The sequence below is a fragment of the Protopterus annectens genome, chromosome 12.part0, assembly GCF_019279795.1.
Source record: "Protopterus annectens isolate FY-2018-M chromosome 12.part0, PAN1.0, whole genome shotgun sequence".
In the NCBI taxonomy this organism is placed as follows: Eukaryota; Metazoa; Chordata; order Ceratodontiformes; family Protopteridae; genus Protopterus; species Protopterus annectens.
In genome coordinates this window covers 276,327,018-276,339,240 of record NC_056746.1, presented here as the reverse complement: position 1 = coordinate 276,339,240, position 12,223 = coordinate 276,327,018, and positions in this window count along the sequence as shown.

Genomic DNA, 12,223 nt, shown 5'->3' with positions numbered 1-12,223 from the left:
GAGCATTTATACAAAGGAACGCTGGCTTATATTAAGGTAGGAACATATGTTTCACAAAAATACCCATTCTTAAAGGTACAAAGCAAGGATGTCCACTTTCTCCACTATTATTCACTTTAGTAATGGAGCCTTGGGCTAATTTGATTAGAAACAGTACTGACATAGAGGGTTTTGAAATAGAAGTAAATACAACATCAAAAATTCAACTATTTGCAGATGATGTTCTAATTACATCAGCAGGATCTAATTCTTCTATGCAGTCTTTATTTGATAAAATGATGAATTTTAAAAGTATTTCTGGTTTAATATTCAATGAAGAAAAACTAAAATACTACCTATATATACACGAAAAAATACTCTCATTAGTGATTTTACTAAATATGTACCCAACTCAGGTCAGATAACTTATTTAGGTATAATACTATCTAAAGATATTAAATCTATTATATATAATAACTATAATACCTGTTTTCTTAATATACAAAATCTTTTTAATACCTGGAATAATATGTTTTTACTATGGAGGAGAGACTTACAATTATTAAAATGATAATATTCCCCAAGATTTTATACTTAATACAATCAATAATACTTTCACCTACAAAAATAACTATCAAGAAACTGAATACACTAATGTTAAATTTCTTATGGGCACCTAATAGACCTAGGATTGCATTAAAGAAACATACTAATAGCTGGTCTCAAGGGGTATTTCTTTTCCAGACTTTAATTTATATATTATCTCTTCTATTATAAAAGTTATTACTTTATTAATAGATCGGTCATATGTCGCAAAATGGAAAGATTATTGGGAGCTAATTAGTATGCACTTCATGAAAATCTCCTTAACACATAAAAATATGATTATAAATAACTCCATGTTGTGGTTGCTAAAGGAATTTTGTACTTCACCTATTACACCTAAACATATGGTCTGTTACCCATTAAATATTATTATTAGTTATCGTAACTTTATATTCATGCACCCTAAGTATAGGGAATGGAATTTTATTGTATTCCTATAATTTATACTCAGGGTATGCTTATGTCATCTACTTCTGAAGGAGCTCATTTAGCTATAGATAATAATCTAAAGTACTGGTATCAGCTGATATCTGATAATAAAGTTAAAAATCTAGATTTCTTAAAACAAGAATTTGATCTAAGAGAAACTTGCTGGTTAGAGGTTCAGATCTTTAGACAACATCTCATTGATAGAATAGATCTAATGTCTATAACAGTTAAAGAATCTATTCCAAAACTGATTGATTACTTGATAATAAATTTACAGCATAAAGTTTCTGATAAAGGTAAACTTTCATATATACATAAAATTATCAGACAAGAAACTTTTTACAATGTAGATTCATACTGGAATTATTTCACCTCTATTAATGGGGACCCACCAACTCAACAAGATAAACAATATATATTGGAATCTGCTTATAGAACTACATCTTCCATTGTCTGGAGACTTTATACATGGAAATTTTTACATAGATCTTTTTATACACCTTTGATGATGAATAAAATTAATAATAAAGATAATCTATGTAAGAGATGTAATGTAGAAATTAATGCTGACTGGGCTCATATGCTTTATGACTGTATGAAGTTGAAAGAATACTGGAAGTCAATTAATGAATTTTTGCAGGCTCTTTTTACAGATAATTTCATTATTTCTAAGTCTCTTATATTATTCAACACACCTGTACCTCAATGTGTTAAAAGATTAAGCTTCCCTTGTTATGGTCTATCCTAGCAGTGGCTAGGAAAATAATAACTAGAAATTGGATTTCAGATACACCTCCTTCGTTCAATGAATTTAAAAATGTTATGAATATAATGTGTCATATGGAAATAAGCACAATTAGAATGAGAACAACTAGAAAAACATCACATTTTATTGTATGGGATAATTTACAAAATTTGTTAAAAAAATTCTAATTTCAATAGCACAGTATTTTAGTTTAATTAATTGATCTGATTGTAGTGGATGTCTTTGTAAATACTTTAGTTGTTTTGTTGAATATTATAATAATACCTATTTTTAATTATTTGTATAAAATTGTTATGATATTTCTCTTATATGTTAAAACAATAAATTTGTTTTAAAAAAAAAAAAAAGAATCTCAATGGCAACACTCAGATCTGCTATGAGTTACAGCACAATGGCACTAAATATACAGAACCAGCTGATATTGCCAACATCCTGGCAGATAGGTTCAGTGCTAACTTTACCCCCCCCCTCACCCCCTAAAGGGGCCATCTCTATACCGGAAGAATGCAAAGTTCCTGTAATCACGGCTGCACAGGTAAAAACACACTCTCCAAAGCCAAGAACTCAGCATCCATTGGACCTGACAACATCCCAGGCTGTGTTCTACATGAACTACAGAATGAACTGGCACCCCACCTAAGCACCATGTTCAATCATAGCCTCACCTCAGGCTTTGTGCCCACTGAATGGCACACAGCGACGGTTAGCCCACTCCACAAAGGGGGAGCCACCATGGACCCTGGAAACTACCGCACCATTAGCCTAATGAGCCTGGTCTGCAAGGCCATGGAACGTATGTATCATCATGGAATTTATAAACAAAGACATTGGTAATCTCCAAACTCTGGACCCCACCCAGTTTGGGTTTGTAAAATGCAGATCATGTCTCCTAATCCTGACTGACTTCTCTGAAGCAATCACTAAAGCCGTAGATGAGGGTAAGGTGGTTCACACAGCCTATCTAGATCTCGCCAAGGCTTTTGACACCATCCCCCACTCAGGAATTATAGATAAACTCACTAAACTAGATATAAATCCCTATATCACAAGATGGGCTGCCAACTGGCTCACTGACAGAACCCACACTGTGAAAGTAGCAGACTCCAAATCTGACTTCAAACCAGTGACAAGTGGAGAATCACAGGGTTCAGTCCTGTGTCCCCTCCTGCTTGGTATCTACTTTTCTGAAGTACAGGCTAACACAGAAGGTCTCTGGCTAACAAAGTTCACAGATGACTGCAAACTCGGAGCCATAATTAAAACTCTGAATGATGTGGACATCCTACAAAAGGGCGTCACTGAGACCGATGCCTGGTGTCAAAGCCATGGTCTCAAGCTCAATGCCAAAAAGTGCATTGTCATCCCCTTTGGTAAAAACTCTGTACCCATGAGCTACCACATAGGTGGTAGCCTACTTAACACCAAAAGTGTGATAAGAGACCTTAGGACACAGGTGGACAGTAGTCCCTCCTTTGATAATCACATCACCACAGTAGTCAGGTAATCCTTCTACATGGCACACCTCATCACAAAAGATTTCTCATCCAGGAAAAAGAGGTAATTGTTCCCCTCTACTCATCACTCATTAGACCTATTATAGAGTACAATTCCCCTTTTGGTATGTACCTCACAATACACCTACAACAACTGGAAAAGCCACAGAAATCCCTCACAAAGAGGATTACCAGCCTCAAACAGATGCCCTACGCCGACCATCTCAAAAAACTCCAGCTTTACTCTGTCACATATTGCCTACTCAGAGGGGATCTCTGCCTAACATAAAAAAGCTATGTCAAACCCAGAGCTGTTGGACATGCTCCACTTAAAGAAATCCCAATCCCTCTGAGCTACACACTCTAGGGACCTAAACCTTGTCACGACAATAAACAGAATATGCTGGAGGGATAGATTCCCGTCCCAGAGACTTCCCATACTCTGGAACAGACTACCTATCTATGTCAAACAGAGCTCCTCATTAGCACTCTTCAAGAAAAAACTTGATGATTGGATGGGAAATAGGAAATTCACCCCAGGGATCACCTATGTGGCTCTGCTCGACAGGGGCACAGGAAAATAATTTTCTTGGGTGTGAAAGCCTGGGTACCTTTCTGGCTAGGCTTGTATTGGCCCCAGGGCCGCTAGCCTAGTACCTACCTATGAACCTATGAACCTATATTCAGCAATGGCTGACTGGTAATCAGCTGAAGCTCAGTACAAGTAACAAAGTTTCCATGGCTGCTCACACTACCATCAGGATCTCCAGTCTTGAGTCCTTAAGCCTCTGGTTCATCTAAAATGGTGACAGTCTCAAATTTTGTCTCCAAGTTGCATGATCAAGAGGTTTTATTTTATGACAGATTGACACTTAAAGACCACCTGTCAGCTATGGTAAAGATTGCCTACTTCTGCCTAAGGAATATTTCCTGGATCTGGCATCAGTTACCATCTACAAACCTGGCTGTGATTGTGCTCTGGTGTTTTTATGCGTGGACTGATACCACTTGCTTTATCTAAGATTCTATGAATATGAGCATGATCATTAGGAGCTTACAGGAAACTCTGTGCCAGGTCATTAACATGTACAACATGTTACCATCATATTAAATCATTTCATTGGAGCTTTCACTGGCTACTTGTTTAGGTATGTTTTATCCGTAAAGTTTAGTCTGCATGTTATGGTCTCATAAATGAAAGAGATTTTTCTGATATATTGTCCTATTAGTGCCCTTTGCACCACCATATCAGGGGATGTTGACATTCCTGATAGTGCAGGTTGAACATTTTGAGATTTCTTCTTTTATTCCTTTGTCTATCAGGCCATGCAGCTTTGGAACTTGTCATCTAGGTGCTGCAGGAGGCACCAATGCTCACTGACTTTAAGAGGTCCCTTAAGACCCATTTGTTTCATTTTGCATTTCAGCTTTACCTGTTTTATTTATTTTTGTTTTAACATGTCTTATTATTATGTTTTATGCCTTGTTGTATTTGTACTATTGATCACTTTTTAAGTAGTATAATAAACTTAAAATGGAGTTATTTCATAGAAGATTTAGGATAGATGGCCAAAATTAAATCTTATTCTAATCAGGGTACACTTTTTCTTTTTTTCTTAAACACCAAATTTATTGACAATTCATTATTTAAATGCCCAACGTACATAAACCATCATCAACTCAAAAATAAACATTTCTTAAAAAACATAAATGAAAAACAAACTAGAACAACATCAGTCATACTTATCTTTCATCGTACTTTGCACTCTTGTAAGTAAAGTTTTTATTCTACTAATGACCATATCCCTTCGGTTCCACTGCTTTACAATTTCAAATTCCTGGTATAACATCAAAGCTGTAATGTAGTCTCCCAGACACTTCTCTTTAAATATCGTATATTATACCATGACCCCCCCCAAAACGTGCACACTGATTGGCCAGCGTGCACATTGTAAATCGAGTTATACTAATGGAAAAAGGTCCGGTCGCCCGGACTTTTTTCCATTAGTATAACTCTACTTTTAAAACACTGTCTCGCTATGTTAAATGGGTTTAACATAGCGAGACAGCTTTAAAATAAGCAACGGAGATCTCTGTTGCTTATTTTAAAGCTGTCTCGCTATGCTAAACCCATTTAACATAGCAGACAATTTAAAACAACGAAGAAAGCAAGATCTCCGTTGCTTTTTACTGTTCGCTATGTTAAATGGGTTTAACATAGCGAGACAGTTTTAAAATAAGCAACGGACATCTCCGTTGCTTATTTTAAACTGTCTCGCTATGTTAAACCCATTTAACATAGCTTAAAAAAAAGCAACGGAGATCTTGCTTTCTCGTTGCTTGCACAACTCTGATGTACTGCGCGTAGCGCAGTACATCAGAACTACGCGGATGCCAGACATCTGCGGAAGGGCAGTAAACAGGCATTATACTATGCCATTATTTAAGAAAAGTAATAGTTTCTTTTCTTAAATAATGTCATGGTATAATAGCAATAACCCACTTCTGGGTGTGGGCAATGCTGTATTTACCCATGGTTGACTTTGTTTGGTCCCTCGGGCTTCGCCCTCGGGACCAAACCACGCCAACTGTGGGTAAATCCAGCATTACCCACACCCAGGCGTGGGTTATTGCTATATTATCCCTCTGCCTAAACTCCATGAACATGCAGATACTGCAGCTATAGCAGCCATATGTTAACAAATTTCTGTCTGGAGTCCTGGGCTAACTGCTCCTTCCATCTCTCAAACCATTGCTCTTACCTCCCTACTTCATATTGTTCAATACCAGGTATTGCATGATATCAGAAGCAAGTCAGATGTGAAGTCTAAATGCTGCACAAGAATGTGACCGAGAGGATTTGAAACAAGATAATAATAAAAAGTCTATACCATGAAACTCAGAATTAATAAATGAAGTACGGTGTTTAGACCAGGCACAGATGCATTGGGTAATATAATGTCTGTTCAAACATCTAAAGCATAGTGAGCCTAATAAACCGCAACAACTATGTGTAAGCTGTTAATTATGAAGGTCAGCATGTGAAGGCATTGGGTCTGAAACTGCTTACTTGTTAGTATAAGAATAAGGAATACAAAATTCAGTTTAAGATAATTTGAATTGAAGTTGTTGCTATATCAGGTCATTGGACTTGTCAGAAGCTTAGTATGGTGGAATGAAAAAAAAAAGTAAAATGTGTCTTAATAACTTGGTTCATAAGTATGATGGTTTATTTATTGACCTGGATTTTTTGCCAGGAGGTCATCATATTCAGACTGATTTGCCTTTACTACCTATGATATATACTCCAAGGGAAGGTCCAATAGCCCTGGGAAGCAGCTCTGAAAAGAAGTCAAAAAGAATGGATAAAAAAGTCATGGTTAAGAAACAATTTGAGCTCACTAACTAGGTGAATAGTGCAGTTACTTTTGTAAAACCTGACAAAATGCATATATGCATAGACACACATAATTTTAATAAAGCGATAAAAATAGAGCATTATATCTTTGTATGGCTGAAGAAGTTTCATTTATGACAGGTGCAAAGTATCCTAATGCTATACATGGTTCTTGGTAAATTAAGCTTCATTTAGAGAGTTAAAAGGTATGTCCATTTAATTTACCTTATAGAGCTAACAAATGGTGATCATAAGTTATGGCAGAGTATATGCTGTGTACAGAAGGCACCGGCTAGGTTGCAAAGAATGTTGCTGCATTCATTAAGATATGACTTGGGAGTGAGTTATAAGCAAGGAATACAGATCTCTGTAACAGATATGTTGAAAGATTCATATTTGTCAGAGCAACAAAAAGATGTACTTGGAGATGAACTAGAAGTTAACCAGATAACACCACATTTCTGTTTCATTAAAAATAAACTAAAAGAGTTTCCGGCATATATTGAGAATGATAAAGAAACAAAAATGCTGAAAGATGTTACTAAAAGAAAATAGCCAGAATTGAAGACTGGGGTCAAACAACAAATGCAGCATTGCTTTGCTATAAAATAGAGTCTAGTTGGATTCAAGGTGTGGCCCTCTGGGCCAGTAATCAAAGAACCTGAGGGACATTCACTTGGAACAAAGATAGATACAAACAGTATCTCCAGATGCAGCTCTGTGCATCAAGCACCATTTCCCTTAAAAGCACACAGCAAACACACTCAATCCAAGGGCTGGGTTTCCCTGTCTCTCTCCCCATTCCCCCATTAAGACTCCCCACTGGCACAACTGTAAAGTTGAGTCTTCAGCCGAGTGTCCAAGCACAGTCCTCCACCACTCTCTCTGTGAAACTGGTATAAGTAGCTGAAACACAAACTCTTTGAGATTTGACTTGCACACACACACACACACACACACACACACACACACACACACACACACACACACACGCACACACACACACAAACTGACACACTAACACGCACACACAAACACACACACACACACACACACACACACACACACACACACACACACACACACACACACACACACATACACACCTGAAAAAGGCTGGCACAGATTTACTAGCTATGCCCCTCTACCCAGACTCTAAGGTAGTTACTGCCACCAGACACTCCAAAGCCAGCTGTTCTGAGGCTCTTACAAGGGTACCCAATTATACTGAGTGAAATTAATATTAATACAAATGGTATATAGGACACATCACTGTCAAAACCTCAATCTTGTTGGGTGGCTAGAACTACCCAACTTTCTACTATTTAATCAACTTGTAGCTCACAAATTTTTCAACCAACCTGAAAACACTCCCACACTTAAAAATATTATAAAACCATACAGTAACTCAAGGCTACTACGCTCATCCAATAAACTGTTAGTCCAAACCTACAAAGCTAATAGCTCAGCTGGTCACTCCCTGTTTATCAACTTCATTAGCAAAATCTGGAACTCACCTCCTTCTACTCTCACCCTTGAACCCTCTCTAAGTCTCTTCAAAAAAGGCCTCAAACAGTATCTTAATATGCACTGCCTTTGCTCCTGTACCAATCCAGATTAATTTCCAAATAAACTATCTTACTTATATAGTATTGTATGCACATCTTGCTCAAAACAGTTTGCTGCATCCTGCTGTTTTTTTTGTATATTATAGCACACAGTGTATCTTAGGTGACTGTTTAGGACCTATAGTATTGTATGCATTTCCTGCTCAAAACAGTTTGTTGTAATCCTGCTTGTTTTGTATAATGTGACACACAGTGTCTAATATAAGACCCTACTAAAGGGCTACACTGTAACTACTTTGATAATTATGTTTGTCTCTTATCTGTGATGTTCTAACTGTGTAACTGGAGATTTTCTCCCTGGGCCTCCGCTGAAAATGGACATATATCCAGTCAGACTATCCCAGTCAACATAAAATGTAAAATAAAATAAATAATAAATAAATAGTGTTTGACCAGTGCAGCAAGGTTCTCAGGAGTGGCCAGTGTCACCAAATAAATATAAGTACTCTCAAAGATTAAAATATGTTCTAAAGGATCAGCCACAATGAGGAGTTTAAATATGATAAATAATAACAGAACATGAAAATACTAAATATCTACAGCAGAGGTTTCAATCACAGGAAATATTAAAAATAACCCAGATGGATAGATTCACACAGTTACAGAAAAACAGTACTTAACTAATCTCACTATATTTTTCTGGCTGATCTAAAGAATTACTATTCCCTTGTTACTTACTAAAGCAAGGCAAGGTGAAGAAAGTGAGTGTGGCTGATCTTCAAATTTTCCCTTAAAACTAGCTGGTTCTCAGTAGTAGCATTAAAATCTTAACCCCTGTGACTAGCACTTGCTCTAGAACCTGCTGGAAAGCACTAGGAAGCCTTAAATTGATACAAGCACTCAACTCTCCTTGTTAATAAGGCAAATTAATTGTAGGCACTAAACAGCCTATAATTGCAAAGTACCTTGCAAAGGTAAGGGAAAACAGCTCTTGTACTTTACAAAAAAAGCACCTAAATAGGCATGCTCAAGGGTCAGCTTTCAGTAATTTCTCCTGTCCATCTGGTGAATCTGGGCATACTGGGGCAATGCAGCAACTGCCTCATGTACACAGACAACCCTCTCCTCCTACCACTCAACACTACAATCTGTGAGAGATGCACTTACATAGCCAAACTGGAAAAAAAGCTCTCTCCAGCCGAAATTGTGCTAGACAGTCAAGAGGAGAAGGTTAATACCTGCACTACACCTCAAGCAACACATAGCCCTTCAAAACCCACACCATCAACACCCACACATAGCAACACTAAACCCACATATGCGGAGTCCTGTAACATTAACCTGCCCAAGCAACAAGGACCTCCGAAGCTGAAAAGCAAACAAACACACACCAGTCACAACCAAAGTGACACATAGCTCACAGCACCAGTGTGCCACCCAACAACAGCCCCTAAGGCAAGGCAACGTACCCAGCACTTTAGTCATAGGTGACTCTATAGTCAGGCACACTGATGTCCCACTCATCAGGCTGACCAAGAAGAAAATTACAGTCAGCTGCCTGTCAGGTGCCAGGATCCACCACATAATGCATGCACTCAAGTCACTCCACAACAAGTACAAATACGACTCTGTCATTGTCCATGTTGGAGTGAATGACTTGAGATGTACCTCCCTGGACTACATGAAAAGAGACATGGAAGAGCTCTCAGATCATGTGGCCCAGGCAGGTATGACCCTAGCCCTGAGTAGCATCCTGCCTTCACCCAGAATGATACCACAGTATAAGGACAAAATGATTGACTTCAACAATTGGCTAAGCTTCTGGTGTCATTCAAAGGGGATCCAGTATCTGTCTGCCTGGGATGACATGATTGACAAACCACGATGCTTTGCCAGAGATGGTCTGCACCTGTCACCCTTGGGATTCAGGTTACTGGCTAAAGCTCTTGCCACCCCTATAGTGCCTGTTTTAGGCAATGTTCAAAGGACAAAACCACCACCGTAACAGATACAAGCATGCAAAATCTGAAGGTAATGCTACTCAATGCTAGAAGTCTAAACCTTAAAATGCACTCTCTCTCGGCACTCCTAAAAATGGAGAACATCGATATCTGTGCAGTAACTAAGACCTGGTTCAAGACTCCAGAGAGCACCCCTACAATACCAGGCTACAACTCTTACCACACGTTTTGGCCACCAAATCAAGACCGAAACACTAAAGGTGCAGGAGTGTCCATATTCCCCAAGGATATTCACACCTCCAAGCTAGTTGCCCAACACAATGCATCTGAAATTCTCCAGGTGCAAATAACACTAGGTAAGACTGCAATCCAAATTGTAGCTTGCTACAGATCCCCAACCATGCCCCAAGATTCTCACTACACCTTTCTAAACATACTGGAAAATATTAAGATACAACCAAACACCCTAATACTGGGTGATTTCAACTACCCTCCCATTAACTGGGAAAACTACTCCGGTACCAACACCTTTTCCCAACAGTTCTTGGAATACATAAATTCCAACACTCTGGATCATCTAATCCATTGTCCCACCAGGGGCTCCAATATCCTAGACCTGGTCATTACCAACATGGGAGACAGATGCTCCACACCAGTGGTCACCCCATTGGTCAGGTCTGACCATAAGGAAATCACCCTTGACATCCACATCCCACCCCCACTCCCCAGTAAGGAAACCTCTGTAAAAAACTTCTCCAAAGCCAAATTCATGCTACTTAAGTCAGAAGTGACAAACTCCGTGGCACACATGCAGACAGGAGATGAAAGTTTGATTGCTGAATCCTACACTAAGGCACTTTATGAGCACATCCACTCATGCATGAATCGTGCCATCCCAAATAGAACCAAGATGCTCTCCTCCAAAAAAATGAAGCCAATCTGGTAGTCCCCTGCCATAAACAAACTATACAACAGAAGGAATAAACTGTTACAGAAAAGAGGAAAATCCCAGGATGCAAAAAACTCCTTTACCAGCCTCAGTAAGAAGCTGAGATCCCTCATAAAAACCTCCAAAGCTAATTACTAAATAAAATTGCCAAAGATTCCAAAGACAACCACAAGGCATTCTATAGTTATGTCAAGAATCTAAATGGCAATGCTCAAATCTGCACTGAGCTATAACAGAATGGCATTAAATATACTAATCCCAAGGATATTGCCAATGTCCTGGCAGATCAATTTAGGGCCAACTTCACCCCCCTCTCACCCCCTAAAGGGCCCATCTCAATCCAAATAGATTGCCAAATTCCGGTAATCACAGCTACACAGGTAGAAACTGCACTCTCCAAAACTAAGAATACAGCATCCATGGGACCAAATGACATCCCAGGCTGTGTACTACATGAACTACAAAATGAACTGGCACCTCACCTAAGTGTCATGTTTAATCATATCCTCACCTCAGGCTTCATGCCCACTGAGTGGCGCACAGCTACAGTTATCCCACTCCACAAGGGAGATCCACCTTGGATCCCGGGAACTACCGTCCCATCAGTCTGACGAGCCTGATCTGCAAGGGCATGGAACGCATTATTATGTAACTTATAAACAAAGACATTGGCAACCTTCAAACACTGGACCCCACCCAGTTTGGGTTGGTGAAGGGCCGATCTTGTCTCCTGAACCTGATTGACTTCTTCAAATCAGTCTCCAGAGCTGTAGACGAGGGTAAGGTGGTCCACACAGTATATCTGGACCTTGCCAATGCCTTTGACACCATCCCCCACTCTGGAATCATAGATAAACTTACTAAGCTGGGCATAAATCCCTATGTCACTCGATGGGTTGCCAGTTGGCTTACTGACAGAACCCAGACTGTAAAAGTAGCTGACTCCAAATCCAGCTCCAGACAAGTGACAAGTGGAGTACTCTGGCTAACAAAGTTCACAGATGACTGCAAACTGGGAGCCATTATTGAATCCCCAAATGATGTGGATATTCTACAAAAGGGCCTTACAGAAACA